The sequence below is a fragment of the Zingiber officinale genome, chromosome 4B, assembly GCF_018446385.1.
Source record: "Zingiber officinale cultivar Zhangliang chromosome 4B, Zo_v1.1, whole genome shotgun sequence".
Lineage (NCBI taxonomy): Eukaryota > Viridiplantae > Streptophyta > Magnoliopsida > Zingiberales > Zingiberaceae > Zingiber > Zingiber officinale.
Window position 1 is genome coordinate 4,690,819 of NC_055993.1, and position 10,694 is coordinate 4,701,512.

The window sequence follows — 10,694 nt, forward strand, 5'->3', positions numbered from 1 at the left end:
TTACCGTTTTGTGGCCATTCCAAAATCGAGTAGTGACAGAGTGACAGTGGTATGTCGCCGATCGGTGGCGTCCCATCGGCCGTTACGTAAAACTCGCCTCCCTGTCGCTGTTTTCGGGCCCGGTTGCGGAAGACGACGGCGGAGGTTCTTCGCGCGCTTTTCAGTTGCTCGATTCAAATCTGGTGGATTGGGAGGGAAAATTTCTGCTCCAGCCTCCAGTAGAAACTACACTAGATTCTTCCTCCTTCGGCGCGCGTTTTCAATTTTTGTCTGGATCCAGTTGTGCTGTCCTCTTTTGAAGAGAAATCCACGGAGGAAAAGGAAATCGGCGAGTTGGAAAGTGTTTAGGGCTGGGAAAGGTCGAATGGGGGTCTCGGATAATACCAAAGGTTTCGTTCTCGCCCTTGTCTCGAGCGTCTTCATCGGATCCAGCTTCATTCTGAAGAAGAAGGGGCTAAAGCGGGCCGGCAAATCTGGCGCACGAGCTGGTAAGAATGGAAATCCTTGCTTCCATCGGACGATAAGTACTTCTTTTTTGTTGTTGTTGGAAAGATGCGTTTTTTTTCTAGTTTTCATGTAAATTTTTCTTCAATCGGCAGTGGAAAATTTTGTTTCGACATTCTTGTTACCTCATCGGTGTTTCCAATACTCAAAGATGACTTTTGGTTTTGAACCTAAGACAAATTTATAGTGATTTGACTCCAATATCAGATGACATTTCATATTTATATGAAGTTTTGAATACGACATGATGTGTATGATGATTATATCCAAGGAAATAGATTATTTCTGATAAAATTCCGGACATCTCTTCTTTCCCTTCTCAGCTGATGCTCTGTGATACTTGCATTCAGATATTTGCTTTTCATCACAAGCTTTTGTTTCTCCCTTTTACATTTAGAGATTTTCGTCTGCTTGTTTGTAGAATATGACTGATGTAACTTCTACTTTTACTTTTCTCCCCTAATTCATAGGAGTAGGTGGATATGCATACTTGCTAGAACCACTATGGTGGGATGGAATGATCACGAGTAAGCTACCTGAGTACACAACCTAGGAGTATTTTATTATTTTGATAATTATAATACACTAAACGAGATTTGCTATGTTGTTGATATTGAAAACCTTCCTGACAAACAGTGGTTCTAGGCGAAGCTGCAAATTTTGTGGCTTATGTTTTTGCTCCAGCTGCTTTAGTTACTCCTTTGGGCGCATTAAGCATAATAGTCAGGTATCAATATAAATAATTGAATGGTTCACTAAGGCTTCATGGGCACTAACAGATTTCTGTTTCTGAGCAGTGCCGTATCGGCACACTTTATGCTGCAGGAACGATTGCAGGCAAGGCAATGGGCATTTTGGGTTGTGTATCCTGCATTGTTGGTTCTGTTGTCATTGTGATTCACGCACCTCAGGAACAATCTCCAAGTTCTGTAGAAGAAATTTGGAGGCACCTATTAACCACAATGTATTAATACACATTAAAATGAGAAAACTTTGTAAATATAGTTAGTTGTATATCAACTTCACTACATAATGTATTCACAATAATAGCAGATTGAATGTGCTTTGTACTGATAAATTAGTTGACATAAATCAGTTAGACTGAATTTAGGAGCATAAATTATGCATCTATTTTGCACTTTTGCTTATAATTTCCTTGTTTTTGATATTCTAAAATTTAATTGGAAAATGACTGTAATGGTCAAAAAAATCTAGGTGCATGCATTTGATAGTGTGTATGTGCACTTTGAGAGAGTTCTAAGTATCTAAAATTGGCATCACATAGAACAGGGATCAATTTAATTAACTAAAGGCATTGATATGGAAAAAAAATATAAATTGACATAAGACAAGGTACAAATTAAGGCCACAATTAATGATAGTATTCACTATCTTTAAGTCAATTAGACTGAATATTTTGGTGATTAAGTTTGCAATTTGAAAAACAAATTTTAGGTTTCAGTAACATGCAACGTAACAACCCAAAGTAGTTAGGACTAATTCAATTATCCTTTTCTTTTCAGCTATAAATCTGTCATTTTGATGTTTCAAACTGTAGGAATTAATAGGAGATTTTGTAAATATTATTTACTCTAAAAACGTGGTCAAAATTCTTGGATGAATTTATATGAAATGGCTCTCAATTTGTATGGATATTCACAAGCAATTGTTTCTGCAGTATAACAAATGTGAGTTTTTTTTAATCTCTTTTTGTTCTCTCCCAGGCACTGGACACTTTCAATACAGCAATTGTCTCGCCAATTTACTATGTTATGTTTACTACTCACAATAGTTGCAAGTGCAATAATGTTCAAGGTACATGTAACAAAAACTCAATGTGTAGGTAATCATTATCATATGTTCTTGATCCTTACTTTTAATTCTGCCGCAGGATTGGTCTGGCCAAAATATCAGCAGCATAGCTTCTGAAATATGTGGTTTTATTACAGTTATTTCTGGGACTATCTTATTGCACTCGACCAAAGAACAAGATGTATTTCCTTTAACAGGTATGTACAATACTATCCTAAATGAAATTTAACCTAGATATCGTGCCTATTGGTGTCCCTTAAATAGCATGCGAGAGTTAGATCATCAATCTTTACTGCCATTTATCTAGCCAATCTCATATTTGACTGTCATATTTTTCAGTGGTAATTCTGATCCAATTTGTGAAGATAATCTTTTCAGTGCATCTTTTTTTGTCTATCTTGAATTTCAAAATTGAAATACCTACTCCAGATTAAACTTTCTTGGGTTTGGCATATCTAACCATCTAAACTTCTATCCTTACACACCAACTCCTTATTCTCAATCTTAATCTTCTGAGAAAAATTTGGCCCCAGATTAAGCAATCTAGGAAGAGTTTAGCCACCATCCCAGTTTTCAAGTAGAAATATCTCTTACCATCCCAAAAATTCTGCTATGATGTTCTTAGATGCCTACCTTGAAATTGATGAAATGCCAACGTTGTTTTGCTTTCTTAACTGGACACAGGTTCAATATCTTGGGTCATTGGTAGAGGCAGCGGTGACCCCATGAAAACATCGATGATGACCATTTTGTCATCTTGCAAAGTTTTGATTGATTATACTTGAGTCAAATGCGTTCAGGAGGCTTATCACAGTACCATCTTGCTCCATAGGGGAATGCCAGAATATTGCCAGGTGGATGCATTTATAATGTATTTTTATATTCAATTTTCGTGTTTGAAATATAATGTTTTTTCATAGTATTTCCTGATATGCGGGACATGTAAGCTGGTTTTTGAAGTTACAAACTAGGCAACTTGTATATTTGCTTGTATTCAAAACAGAGGTTGCCTCTTCCACTGTGTATAGGTGATTGCAAGCTAGTTCATTTTCATATTTTGTTTTACTAATTATTTTTTTTTTTTTACTCATTGGAACATTATTGTATAATTGCAATTAACAAAATTGATTGAAGAAGTGATCCTAAATAGATGAGATATTGTAGCATAAATTAGTCTTATATTTACAAAGTTTACTTACTGTGTTTCAACTGGGTTAACCATGTTTATTTGTTAGATCATTTTATTAAAAATTTCTTTTCAAAATCTTTTACTAACCATATGCCAAAGATTATCTGTTCCCCTCGTCTCCCTGACTATCATTTTGCTCTCTAATTTACAAATCATGATAAAATTTGATTAAGCACTACTAAATTTATAATTTTTAACATGGAAAGGTTTAAGACAGCTAACTTAGAGTGTATATTACAATTAAAAACATAATATGGGATACATCTAGAGTTTTTACTATGCATATTATTTTATAGAAGCAAAATAATGATCCTTTACCTATATGCAATCCCTTCTTGCAAAGTGTTTGTTGATCATGATTGGAGAAAAGAAGAATGGAATGAATTTCATCCACCCAAATTGCTCTCCTATTTTGTGCAATTTCTATAGATAGAGGGGTGTTGAAAGCGAGGAGATGCATCTAGGAATTGGTTAATGGATTGAAAATGACTACAAAAGAATTGCATGAGGTTAATGGACATGGCTCACCTTTCTTGTGGTAAAATGGCTAGGACACATATTTTCTCCTGTAAATAACCATAGCAGAGTCTGTTCATATATATTATAATTTCTCTTAACCAACAAAAAGTTTACATTTTTAGTTTATTTTCTCATATACTTTCAACATTTTCAACAAAAGAATGATGCTTTAGTTGTTAAATCATTGAAAATTTTATTTTTTATTTTTAATTACAACATGCATTTTACAAACTATTATAAGAGGTCATTCTTCCGGAGATGGAAGAAAATTCATATCTGGTTTGCCATGTGTTAAGAAGTACCTAGTACTTTTGTACAACAATTAATACAATAATAATAACCAAGTATTTTTCTATTAAGTGGGGTCGACTGTATGAATCTTTTTACGTCATTGAACTTTATCTCCTATTATATCATCATCTATATTTAAATAAATTTTATCTTGTATTATTGTTGCAAACCAAGTCTTTTTTTGTCTTCATTTTCGTCATTTAATATGTATGTTTATCATAGTTTTACACCTAGTAACTAGTGTATTTATTGGTCGTCCTAAGTACATGTCCGTCGGTCCGTACCGTCTTAAACATGTCTCTCGGAGTTTTTCCTCAATAAATGTTCCGATTTTCTCTCTAATGTTCTCACTTCTTATTTTGTTCATCCTCATATGTCTACACATTTACCTTTACATTTTTATCTCTACAACTCTCATCTTCTGCTCGTGTGCTCGAGTCATAGTCCAACATTCAGCTCTATATAACACAGCAGGTCTAACTGCGGTTTTATAAAACTTACCTTTATGTTTAAGAGGTACTTTACGGTCACATAAAAACACTCGACGTTCACTTTCATTTCAGCTATCTTGCTTGTATTCTATGTAAGACATCTCTCTTAATATTTCTATCATTTTGTAAAAATAATCTTAAATATTTAAATCTCTCAGTTATGGGCAACTCGTCCTCTCCTATCTTAATAATTGTCTCATTACTTCTAATATTGCTAATTTTAAATTCCATATATTCTGTCTTTAATCAACTAAGCTTAAGACTTTTCCCTTCTAGTGTTTCCCGTCAAGATTCTAGTTTAGCATTTACTCCTTCACGTGTTTCATCTACCAGAATAATATCATCTACAAACAACATGCACCACGGTACTGTGTCTTGAATGTGCCAGTGAATTTGTCCATAATTAATGTAAAAAGATAGGGATTTAGAGTTGATCTTTAATGTAACCCTATTTTTATTGGAAATGTTTCAGTTACTCCGTCTGAAGTCTTTACTCTGGTCGTTATATCCTCGTGTATATCTTTAATTAGTTCAATATATGTTATGTTAACACTTCTTTTTTCGAGAATTCTCCATATAATTTCTCTTAGGACTTTATCATAAGCTTTTTCTAAGTTAATAAATACCATGTGTTGATATTATTTTTGCTCCCGATATTTTTCAATTAGTTGTCTAAGAAGATATATAGCTTCTATTGTCGACCTTCAAGACATGAATCCAAATTGATTTTCGGTCACTATGGTCTCTTTTCTTAATCTTTTTTCTATTACTTTTTCTCAAAGTTTCATAGTATGACTCATTAGTTTAATACCTCTATAATTTGTACAATTTTGTACGTCTCCTTTGTTCTTATATAAGGGAATTAGAGTACTTATCCTTCATTGATAAGACATTTTTTTCGTTTTCAATATCATGTTAAATAATTTTGTAAGACATTCAATACCTTGTTTCCCTAGCCACTTCCATACCTCTATCGGAATATCATCTGATCCAACGATTTTTCCATTGTGCATCTTTGTTTTACTTCTGAAGTTTGAATTCTAAGATAAAAATTAAAATTTTTATACTCATTTGATTTATTTAAATTACCTAAGTTAAGTTGGTCACATAAACCTTTATTAAAAAGTTGATGAAAATACCTCTTCCACCGCTTTTTTATTTCTCCATCGTTTACTATTACCCTATAGAGCCGTCAATTTGGGTTGGGCCCGTCGGGTTGGCCCGCCCCGCCAAACAATTTAAGTGGGTTGGGTTGGAATTTTATCAACCCAAGTCCGCCGTGGGCCGACCCGCCTAGGCCCGCGACCCGCTACCCGCGCGGGTCGGCCCGCTCGGGCTTGGGTTAGCCCGCGGGTTGAAAAACATATGTAAGTTAAGTTTTAGGTCAATTTATTATTTTTCTTTGTTATAATTTTGAAATAAAAATAGTACTTTTCATCCAAAATAAGTATTTGTTTTTGTTCATTTATATTTAAAATACATGTTTATGTATACATTTAATTGTAAAAAACTTTTTCGAACTAAAATGTTGAAGATATGCAATATTTTTTAATTTTTTTAAAAAATTTTGATGGGCCCGCGGGTTGGCCCGCCAAACCCACAACCCGCCTTAGAATGGGTTGGGTTGGAAATTTCCCAACCCGCCAAGTTGGCGAGTTGGCCCGCCCTGCCCCACCAAATGGTTAGCCCGCCACGGGGCGACCCACCCCGCCACGGGTTGACCCGTCTGACAGCTCTATTACCCTATGCATTCATCTTTAATACATTTTATTTGGCTAAGATATCTTGTTTTCCTTTCTCTCACTTTAGCTATTCTATAAATGTCTCTTTCCGTTTCTTTTGTATCTAATTTTTGATATAATCGTTCAAAAATTTCATTTTTTGTTTCACTCACTACTTTCTTAGCTTCTTTTTTGGCTATTGTATATTTTTTAAAGTTTTCCTCATTTTTATAAATATATAATTTCATATAAGCTATTCGTTTTTTCTTCACTTTCTCTTGTACTTTCTCATTCCACCATCAAGATTCTTTACTTAGTGGTGTATGTCCTTTTGATTCACTGAGTACACTTTTAGTTACTATTTTCAATTTTGATACCATATTATCCCATTTTGTATTAGAGTCATCGTATGTTTCACCTAATGCTTGTACTTCTATCTTCTCCTTAAATATAGTTTGCTTTCCATCATTTAACTTCCACCACTTAATTCTAGGAATTGTATATATTTTTTTCTATTGATCCTATGTTTGAGGTGTATATCCAACACTACTAATCTATGTTGGATAGTTAAACTTTCTTCATGGATGATTTTGCAATCTTTATAAATCTTTCTATCCTTCTTCCTAATTATAAGAAAGTTAATTCGTGATTTATTATTCCTAATTTTAAATATGACTAAGTGTTATTCTCTTTTCTTAAAAAACGTATTAGTTAATATAAGGTCATATGCTATCGCAAAATCTAATAGAGTTTTCCCTTCCTCATTTCTCGTTCCAAACCTATAACTCCCATGTACCTTTTCATATTCCTCATTTTTCACTCCGATATGCTCATTTAAATTACCTCCTATTAAAATCAGTTCATTTGGTGAAATATTTTGTAATATTTCATTTAAGTCATCCCAAAACCTTGATTTGGTAACTTATTCATCTAATCCTACTTGTGATGCATATACGTTAATTATGTTCATAGTTCTTTCGCCACTATTATCTTAAGGGCTATAATTATATCCTCTTTTCTAACTAATTTTATAACTTCATCCTTTAATAAACTATCTCCAATAATACTCACTCTATTTCTTGTTTTACTCTTTCCAGTATATCATAACTTAAAACTTGAGTTCTCTATCATTTTTATCTTCTCGCCTATCCATTTTGTCTCTTATATACACAAAATACTAATTCTTCTCCTAATCATCATATCTACTACATCTATTGATTTACCAGTGAGAGTCCCTATATTTCATGTTCTAAATCTTAGATTATTAGTTTTCCTATCATATTTGTTTTTATCTAACTTATAGTGTAAGAACTTTTGCCTATCTAACACTACGCCCAAGTTCTCATGGAGATGTAGCAGTTTTTGTCGAGACGTTATAGTCGGACTCTGTAATGCGAACTCTTGCATATTAGCACTACACCCGAGTTCTGGAGATGTAGTGGTCCTTATCGAGACATTACAGTCGGATCTTGCAACACGTTCCTTCCGGAAAACAACTAGCATTAGTACAATAGTTTAGTAGATCCATTCATTGAATATTTGCGATAGTTTTAACGCTGGCTGGTAATCTCACACAACCCTTTTCCTTTATCCGGGTTTGGGATCGACCATGCTCGGTCATCATTTGCAGAGTTGGTACAAAAATTAATATAAATATAAAATTATAAAAATAAAATTTATTTATATTTACAACTACGTAATTTATTAATATTATTTAAAAAAAAAGTAACACCACGTATTTTTTTTTTTTTGCGACCCGTTGTTATTGAGAAAGAAAATAAAAAAAAAAAATATGGTTTTATTTTATTTCTCTTCCCTTGCAACAGGTGTCAATTGGAAAAAAACAATTAAAATGAAAAAAAAAAAGTGTAAATGGTTTATTTCATTTCTCGGCTATTTAAGATTAGGCAGAAGAGTTTTTATAATAGAGTGAAGTAATAGTATGCGGCTTAGATAAAAAAATAAAAGATTTTGATATTAATCGTTTATATGGTGAGGGAAACCATACAAATAAAAAATTAATTATCCGAATAGATATTATGATGTGGAGGTCACTTAAAAAATATAAATAAAAATTTAATAATTTAGAAATACAAACAATAAATTTGAAAAAAATAAATTGAAGTGGTATAGACTTGTTCAAAGATGAGATTCTAGGAGATGAGTTGAACAAATTAGAATTGAAAACATATCAGATAAAGGAAGAACATAGAAGGCTTTGTTTAGAAATATGACCTATTAAATCTAAATTTCATTAAAACATATGAAGAAGAGTTTAAAAAAAAATCATTCACAGCATAGAAGAAGAAATAGCATTTTCTTCTTATAGTTGAAAAAAATCATTTCCTCCTACAACAAGGGAGATGGCAAAGTAATTTTTATCTTTATAATTTAGTTGGGTGCACTTTAGACTAAAAAAAATAAAAGATTCTAATATCAATCATTCATATGTTGAGGGAAATAGCACAAGTAAAAAATTAATCATCCGATTAGATATCATAGGATGATGTGAAGGTTAGTTAAAAAATATAAATAACAAATTTAATTATTTAGAAATACAAACTATAAATTTGAGAAAAATAAATTGAGGTGGTAGGGACTCTAAAATGAGATGAGATAAGTTGAACAAATTAGAATTGAAAGCATATGAGATGAAAGAAGACCACCAAGGATTTGTTTAGGAATATGACCTATTAAATCCAAATTTTATTAAGGAATATGAAAAAGAGTTAAAAAAAAATATCATTCACCGCATGTAAGAAGGAATACTATTTTTTTCATAGAGTTCAAAAAAAATTATTCCTTCCTACAACAAGGGGGATAACAAGGTAATTTTTGTCTTTATAATTCGGTTGGGTTAGTGTCTTTGGCGTCAGCGGTGACCTCAGTAGGCATGGCAAGAACGTCATCAGGCAAGTCCCAGTCCAAGTTCAACAAATTGTTATATATAAAATAAAATATTAATTAATATTAATTGATAGTATATTTCAAATTTCTTGATTTCTTCTTCGGTGAGATAAAATTGATTTTTGGTAGGATCAATTACATTAGGAAGAGGAAGATTTGTAAATTGATGGAGTTTTTAGAATCGAGTGAAGTCATAGCATGCAATTGAGACTTAAAAAATAAACGATTCTGATATCAATCATTCAAATGTTGAGGGAAAAATTCAAGTAAAAAATTAATCATCCAATAGATATTATTGGAAGATGTCAAGGTTAATTAAAAAATATAAATAACAAATTTAATTAGTTAGAAACACAAACAATAAATCTGAGAAAAATAAATTGAGGTGGTAGGGACATGCTCAAAAATGAGATGAGTTGAACAAATTAGAATTGAAAGCGCGTATGAGATGAAGGAAGACCACCGAAGACTTTGTTTAGGAATATGACCTATCAAATCCAAATTTCATCAAGGAATACGATAAAGAGTCAAAAAAAAAAAAAAAAAAATCATTCACAGCATGTAAGAAGGAATAGTATTTTTTTTTCTTAGAGTTCAAAAACAAAAAATCATTCCCTCCTACAGCAAGGGAGATGACAATGTAATTTTTGTCTTTATAATCCAGTTGGGTCGTGTCTCTTGGGCGTTAGCAGTGGCCTCAGCAGGCACGACGACAATGCCATCAGCAAGTCCTAGTCCAAGTTTAACAAATTATTATATACAAAATAAATTATTAATAAATATTAATTATAGTATATTTAAAATTACTTACTTGATTTCTTCGGTGAGATAAAATTGATTTTCGACAGGATCATTCACATTAGGAAGAGAAGATTTGCAAATTAAACGAGGTTTTAGAACTAGCGAAGTCATAACATGCACCTTAGACTAAAAAATAAAAGTTTCTATATCAATTATTCTAGAGAAACAATACAAGTAAAAAATTAAACATCTAATAGACATTGGATGATGTGAAAGTTACTTAAAAATATAAATAACAAATTTAATGAGAAAAATAAATTGAGGTGGTAGGGAAATGCTCAAAGATGAGATGAGATTAAAGTGATATAAGTTGAACAAATTAGAATTGAAAGCATATTAGATAGAAGGAAAACCATCAAAGGCTTTGTTTATGAATATGACCTATCAAATCCAAATTTAATTAAGGAATATGAAGAAGAGTTCAAAAACAAAAAAAGTTCATTCACACCACATAAGAAG

General features: G+C 32.3%; 1 pseudogene; it reads left to right on the forward strand.

The window, feature by feature from the left end:
* LOC121974511 lies at positions 1–3,371 on the forward strand (annotated as a pseudogene).
* The last annotated feature ends 7,323 nt before the right edge of the window (positions 3,372–10,694 follow it).